Raw genomic sequence first — 8,185 nt, forward strand, 5'->3', positions numbered from 1 at the left:
CGAAGCCCTTGAACCCAACTACTCAGGCCATGCTCTACAGCCCATGCCACACAATTAGAGAAGTCTGTGCATCACGCTGAGAAGCCCCCTCGCACCACAGCTAGGGAAAGCCCGCACGCCCCAACAAAGACCCAGCGTGGCCAAAAACTAATGATAATAATAAAAGAAATAGTTACATTCTGATAGTTATATACCCTTGAACAAATTATTTAAGCATTCTAACCTTGAACAAATTATTTAAGCATTCCGTGCCTCAGTTTCCCCTCTGCAAAATGGGGTAAAAGTGATATCTACCTTAGTTGATTATGAAGACCCAGCATATGTAAAATATGTAGAACCAGTGCTTGGTACAAAGTTAGTTTTCCATGCATGTTGACAATAACTAGTATTACCAACTGCGTGACCATGAAAAGTCAGTTCACTTCTGTAAGTCTCGTTTTCTCCTTCTTTAAATTGAAACCATCATAATGCTAGCACAATATTAGAGTGAAGAACAAATGAGACAAGATACAGATGTTAAAGTACACAACATCATCTCACAAAGGTAAGGTGATTATTCTCCTGCTATCATACAGTCGTTCTTTTTTCCCCCTCAGTGGAAGGTATTTCTTCTTCATCCCAGGCTTCAGATTTCCTCACTGGACACTGACCTCTCCAGTGTACAAAGCAGGTACACTCTTTGTCTGTGGAGGAACCCTTGGTCCATCATCAGTCCTTTCCATCCCAGTGAATGTCACATCTGCCACCATCAAATGTCCAGAGTCAGAAAGTGGGGTGCTCCCATGACTACTCAGTCTCAAGACCTCACCAACTTAGCTGAGCAACCTCTCTTCTTGTGTCCACCGCCTACATGGAGACCTAATCGTCCACTTCTCCATGTCTATAGTTACCATCCTTAGTCATGTCACCATCATTTCTTGCCAGTGATAGCCTTCCATACTTCCACTTACACATTGTATGATCCAATTCATCTCATGTTCCCCAATACAGATGAACAAATCTTTTAAAAATGTAATTCCAGCCTCTTTCCCAGCTGGAACCATGGAGAGTGCAGAAGAGAAGAAAAAGAAGGTTCCTGGTGTGCCAGAAACCCTTAAGAAAAAGTGAAAGAATTTCACAGAGCTTAAGATCAAGCACCTGAGAAAGAAGTTTGCCCAAAAGATGCTTCGAAAGGGAAGGAGGAAGCTTATCTATGAAAAAGCTTAAGCATTATCACAAGGAAAAGAGACGTATGTACAGAACTGAAATTCAAATGGCTAGGATGGCATGAAAAGCCTGCAACTTCTATGTACCCGTGGAACCCAAATTGGCATTTGTCATCAGGATCAGAGGTATCAACAGTGTGAGCCCAAAGGTGTGAAAGGTGCTGCAGCTCCTTCACCTCTGGCAGATCTTCAATAGCACCTTTGTGAAGCTCAACAAGGCATCAATTAACATGCTAAGAATTGTGGAGTCATACATTGCATCAGTTGAGTTCAGTTCAGTTCAGTCGCTCAGTCGTGTCTGACTCTTTGCGACCCCATGAATCACAGCACGCCAGGCCTCCCTGTCCATCACCAACTCCCGGAGTTCACCCAAACTCATGTCCATCGAGTCAGTGATGCCATCCAGCCATCTCATCCTCTGTCGTCCCCTTCTCCTCCTGCCCCCAATCCCTCCCAGCATCATAGTCTTTTTCAGTGAGTCAACTCTTCACATGAAGTGGCCAAAGTACTGGAGTTTCAGCTTTAGCATCAGTCCTTCCAATGAACAACCAGGACTGATCTCCTTTAGAATGGACTGGCTGGATCTCCTTGCAGTCCAAGGGACTCTCAAGAGTCTTCTCCAACACCACAGTTCAAAAGCATCAATTCTTCAGTGCTCAGCTTTCTTCACAGTTCAACTCTCACATCCATACATGACCAGTGGAAAAACCATAGCCTTGACTAGATGGACCTTTGTTGGCAAAGTAATGTCTCTGCTTTTCAATATGCTATCTAGGTTGGTCATAAGTTTGCTTCCAAGGAGTAAGCATCTTTTAATTTCATGGCTGCAATCACCATCTGTGATTTTGGAGCCCCAAAAAATAAAGTCTGACACTGTTTCCACTGTTTCCCCAACTATTTCCCATGAAGTGTTGGGACCAGATGCCATGATCTTAGTTTTCTGAATGTTGAGCTGCTGCTGCTGCTGCTGCTAAGTCGCTTCAGTCATGTCCGACTCTGTGCAACCCCATAGACAGCAGCCCACTAGGCTCCTCTGTCCCTGGGATTCTCCAGGCAAGAATACTGGAGTGGGTTGCCATTTCCTTCTCCAATGTATGAAGGTGCAAAGTGAAAGTGAAGTCGCCCAGTCATGCCTGACTCTTAGCGACCCCATGGACTGGAACCTACCAGGCTCCTCCGTCCATGGGATTTTCCAGGCAAGAGTACTGGAGTGGGGTGCCATTGCTTTCTCCGGAATGTTGAGCTGGGGCTACCCAAATCCGAAGTCTGTAAATGAATTGATCTACAAGCGTGGTTATGGCAAAATCAACAAAAAGCGAATTGCCCTGACAGACAATGCACTGATTGCTCCATCTCTTGGGAAATACGGAATCATCTGCATGGAGGATCTGATTCATGAGATCTATACTGTTGGAAAACATTTCAAAGAAGCAAACAACTTCCTATGGCCCTTTAAATTGTCTTTTCCACAAGCTGGAATGAAGAAAAAGACCATTCATTTTGTAGAAGGTGGAGATGCTGGCAACAGGGAAGACCAGATCAACAAGCTTATTAGAAGGATGAACTAAGGTATCTACCAGGATTATTTTTGTAATCTGGTCAGTTAATAAACAATTCAAACAAACAAACAAACAAAAATGTAATTCAAATCATGTCTCTTCTCAGCTATAAATCCAACGATGGCTTCCCATTCTCATTTCCCTTTCTAGGACCTGGTCCTCACAAGGGCCCTGACTACTTCAAAAGTTCACCCCATACCATTCCAGTCTCCCCAGTTCCCACTCTGGTCACCATCTTACCTCTACACCCTGTCCCACAGGTCAGGTCACCCCTGTTCTATAGGTCTTTCTCAATGACCTGGATACACTTACGCTCTGCTCCACCTCAGGACCTTCGTCCTTGCAGTCCCCTTCCCTTGGCTCTTTAAATGGCTGGTTCTTTTGTGTCCTCCACATCTCAATTCAGATTTCTTGTCCTTAGAGAGGCCTTTCCTGATCACTCCAAATGTCCTTTTGCATAGTATTCTTCCCAAAGAGATATTATGAAGTGAGAAATGCCTTCAGAACAGTGCTTGGCACATTAAGAAGAACACATTACAAATTGGGAACCATCATCACCATCACCATCCATCTCTACCATGGCAGCCTGTTAAGTTGCATGGAAAACACTGCCAAGGGTGTGACTGTGATACGTGTTTGCTTACTTGTGTTTTGTCTACCCAGTTGTTAGTTCCGTGAGGCTTACACCTTGCCAGTTTTGTTTTCTGGCGCATCCTCACTCCCCAGTAAACGACCAGCCACAGAGCCAGCTCTGGGATTTTCGCTGAAAAAAAAATGAATGGAAGCGAGTCTCTATTGACTGTCAAATGGGTTCAAACTGCCGAATCCCCAGTGGGACCCAGAGCAGTGTCACTCGCGGGGCAATTTGACATCAGGACGCGGGGAGCTCCACTGCGCATGCTCCAAGAGCACATTCTCTTCTCCCAGCCCCACTGCAGTTCAACCCCCATCTCCTTGCAGGTCCCTGTTTGTGCTCAACGTGTCCTTGCTTGTGCGAGAGAAGTGAAAGATCCCACAGAACTTTTGTCTTTATCCCCTTTCCAGAAAAATGGGCCAATTCACAGCTGCAATCGTTAGGAGAATTTCCTGTCTGGGAGTCTGGAAACTGCCAAGAGTGGAAAGCAGCCGCCAGCCAGCGAGGCCTCTGTTGTCATTGGCCCAAATAACAACAAAAACAGCCACAGCCACCGCCACCACCACAACAAAACATGCCACGTGGGCACCGGCACATACAAACACGCCCACAGAACCAAACCGTAGGGACGAGGCTTCAGGGAGGAGTTTGTGGGCCGTGCATTCCGGCGGGAGGCACATCCTTTGGCCCGGAGCCACGGCAGCCCCACTCCCAGCCCCCCGACCATCTGTCAGCAGTGCTCTGCCGACGGTGAACGCGCCGACACGGGACGCAGGCTAACGAGGAGCAAATGCAGGAGAAGGGAAAACAAAGCCACCGCAGGCAGTGGGAGAAGGTGGCTAGGGCTCTGACAGAAACTGACAAAAGCCGGGAAATTCAAACTGAAAGTTTGCCCTGAAGACCCCCTGCTCTGAGGGCTGGGCTGTGGGCGGATGGGGGATACAGGAGGGGATGAGGGGATGCGGTGATGCAGGGATGGAGGCTGGCAGTCTGTAGAGACGCTAGTGTGGTACAGCTAAGGAGGCCGGCTCTTTTCACTCTATGACCATGAGCCATTACTTACACTCCATTCCCACTGTGCATGGATTGTCCAATAAGGCTTTCTCTTACAAGACAAGGGTAATTAAAAAAAAAAACAAAAAAACAAAAGCAAAACTTTGTTCCAAGGAAACTTGTGCAGGAAACATTTAATCAGGACAGCACGTGGAATTCAGATTGCCAAATCCTCTATCAAATAAGCATTGAAGTTAGTAATAAATTGCCAAATTATTAAATTTAGGAATTAATTCTAATCTATTATAATTGTTAATAATCTATTCATTGGAATGAACTGCCCCCACTTTGCTACTGAGAAGTTGGGATGTTAGTTTTCTGTTCTCATTTGTAAAACCTTTTAGGAAAAAATAGGGTATTTGTCATTTCTCACTGTGGATAATAAAAATATTTTCTATAAGCCTGTTTGTCTACCAAAAACTGCAGCAGGAAAAGAACCCAAACCAGCTAAGATACGCCTGCTAAAATGTATCTATATTTTTGCGTAAGTGGTAAGGACTCTGTCCACACTGGATGGATGTCCTGGAGTTTTCACCCCCTGTCTTTCAATGCACGGGAGCTCTTTCTCTTATTATCTTACCCAATATTTGATGACCATTCCACAAGCTTGGCATTGTTTTCTCTATGTTAGAGATAAAGAGAGTTTTAAAGGTTAAGAGAGTTTTAAAATCACATGGAGTTGAAATGCAGAACTTCAAGATTTTTGGACTTGAGACCCTATCATTCTTTTGTTTTAAACAACAAGATTCTGCTAAGCTGCTGTTATTTTATTTTTCCCTTTTAATTCTCACCACAAAGCTACAAATACTATAATTCTAACCCCCACTTTTCAAAAAAAATGTTAATTAAGCTAGCAAAATGGCAGTAAGTTTTAACCAAAGTGGCCAGAAGCACAACGGCTTTCATTCTGTTCTCTCATCAGTTAACTATTATTATTTGACCTTTCTTTATTAGTTGATTACTAAAAAATAAATTCTGGTAAAGAAGTTCAACCCCAAAACACTTCTGATTGACAGCATAATAGGTTGGCTCATTATCCCTAATCGACAGAGTATACATATATTTACAAATAAAAACACACACCAGATGTATTTTCATCCACAAGGTGATGCTGTCAACTAAAATAGGGAATGTGCACTGATGTACAGCATCCATCATTTTTAAGACAGATTCACCGCAAAATCTCCCGCGTCGTGATTCATGGATGAAAGGCTGTACGCATGCAGGTGGCTGCGATGTTGCCATGTGTACAAAGAAGGGTGAGACGCTTAAAAAAGCACCAACTCTAAAGTCAGGAGAACTCTCTTTGAATGCAGGCCATGACATTTCCTAGCTTAACTCTTATGCTTCAGTGTCTTCATCTGTAAAATGGGAATAACAATAGCATTTACAGAATTGTTTGTCTCCTATGAGACAATGGCTATTAAAATGTTTTGTGAACAGTAATATACCAATATATTTCTTTTTTCTATATCTCCCCATTCCCTTCAAATGTCTTTCTGTTTCTTCCAGACTGACCAGTGTTTAAAAGAAGGTATTAATCATTCATATCTACCCTCTTTTCAGAAACTGGTAGTTAGTTTGAAGGTGATCTTATAAAGTCTCGGAGACCAGCCTGACACTCTACATCAAAAACCCATTTTCAGTTTCACCTATGGAGACAGAGACTACATAGAAATAGCTTTCATTTTCCTTTCTTGTGTAATTTAACAGAATTTTCAAAAAACCTACCCAAAGCTCATCTAGGACCATCATGGGTGAATTTCCAAATTGTGCTTCATATGTGTCTGTGAATGATCAACTTAAGTTCACACTATATATTAATGTCCACAATACTCATTCATTTGTTCAATTGTAACGAGTGTATTGAATGCCTACTTTGTACAAGGGAGATTGCCAAGTCCTAGGGTGACTTGGCAAAAACAACTTTCCAAACCCTTTACTAGGCTGAAGGATCCATAAGACCAAGAATTGAGGATGCCTTATTCATCACCATTAAACACTCTGGTCTCTAAAAGGGTGCTGATTGACATTCACAAGTATTTGTGGAATATACTTGTGAATGGACCAGTTTATTATGATAAATAATAGCATAGTACAAAATAGGGGATATAAGATGGTGGCCCAGCAGTGCATAAACTACCTGCAATGCAGGAGGTGCAAGAGATGAAGGTTAGATCCCTGGGTTGGGAAGATCCCTTGGGGAAGAAAATGGCAACCCATTCCACCATCCCTGCCTGGGAAATCCCATGGACAGAGGAGCCTGGTGGTCTACAGTCCATGGGATCACAAGAGTTGGACACGACTTAGTGACTAAACCATCACCACAGGGTGAGAGCAGAAAGCAAATAGACTCAAGGCTGGGAGTGAGTGATGGGGTACTGTCAGAAGGTTTTCCTTTTGTGTAAAGGCAGGGCTCAAATCTTTAGGGATGTTTCTGAATTTTAGAAGATTCCATTCTTGTAAAAGAGAAATAAAGTAAGAGCCGAGGGATCTGGTTCCCTTCCTGACTTTACCAATATTTGAGGTCTTGACCAAGTCACTTTTCTGCTCTGGGCAGTTTCCATACTTTCCTGATACTTAAGGCTTATCTACCTTCTCTCGCTTTGATTTCTGAGTTTGTAGAGCTGCTTCTCCAAGAAATATTTGACCAAGGGTTAAATTGGGGGAAAGTGTTTCACTCTTCTGAAGTATGTTTTCACTCGGCTGAAGTGTGTTTTATCTAATAGAATGTCACAGCAGGGAGCTGGACAAGGATATAGTCTACAGGGGACTTTGGATAGGAACAATGAAGTGGGACTTTAAAAATAGCTTTCCAAATCCTTTACTAGGCTGCAGGCTCTGTAAGAACAAGGATTGAGGATTCCTTGTTCATTACCATTAAACCCTCTGGTCCCTAAAATGGTGCTGATTGACAACGTTCACAAGTATTTGTGGAATGCACTTGTGGGTGAATCAGCTTATTATGATAAATGACAGCATAGCACAAAATAGTTGATATAAGATGAAATATCAGCTTATAAGATACACATTATATGGAATTGTGTGCGTGCTCAGTCATGCAAAGAGGAGGGAAAGGCAACCCACTGCAGTGTTCTTGGCTGGAAAATCCCATGGACAGAGGAGCCTGATGGGCTACAGTCCATAGGCCGCAAAAAGTTGGACATGACTAAAGCGACTTAACATGCATGCACTGCTTCACCCGACCTTTTGAAATTCCCCTAAAAAAGAAAAAAGACCATGATTCTACATGGCTGCACTTGCCCACTGAGGCAAAGTCATGGTATGAGCTGGAACAAAGCTGATTGGTCTCTGATGCTAAAGCAGTTTCTCAAAATCCCTCAATGGCATCCACTCGTGAATTAGAAGATTGAAATAGGGTTAAAATGGCACTTTCTGGAAGTCTGAGGCCTCGGATCCTGATCCTGCCTTTTCCCTTGAGACCCATATGACCTTGAACAAATTCTCTGCTCACAACCTAAGTTTTCTTGTCCATAAACAAGAGGTTGTGATTTCCAAGGCTCTTTTCAGGCATAGAAATTTAGGAAGCAAGTGGAAAATTAAACACATGTGGCCATTGTTTAAGTAGAACTTCCCCATCTAAAATGTCTCTATTACTTTATTAACTCCATTCTTAAGTTTGGAGAATTGGCAAAATGAGTACAAATGTTTCAGAAGTTAATGTTGTATTAGATCAACATTGCAAATAGACACGTTTCTAGAAAGTAATACTT

At 43.0% G+C, this 8,185-nt stretch overlaps 1 pseudogene; it reads left to right on the top strand.

The window, feature by feature from the left end:
• The first annotated feature begins 1,041 nt into the window (after positions 1-1,041).
• LOC113897888 lies at positions 1,042-2,805 on the top strand (annotated as a pseudogene).
• The last annotated feature ends 5,380 nt before the right edge of the window (positions 2,806-8,185 follow it).

This window comes from Bos indicus x Bos taurus, chromosome 8 (genome assembly GCF_003369695.1).
Source record: "Bos indicus x Bos taurus breed Angus x Brahman F1 hybrid chromosome 8, Bos_hybrid_MaternalHap_v2.0, whole genome shotgun sequence".
Lineage (NCBI taxonomy): Eukaryota > Metazoa > Chordata > Mammalia > Artiodactyla > Bovidae > Bos > Bos indicus x Bos taurus.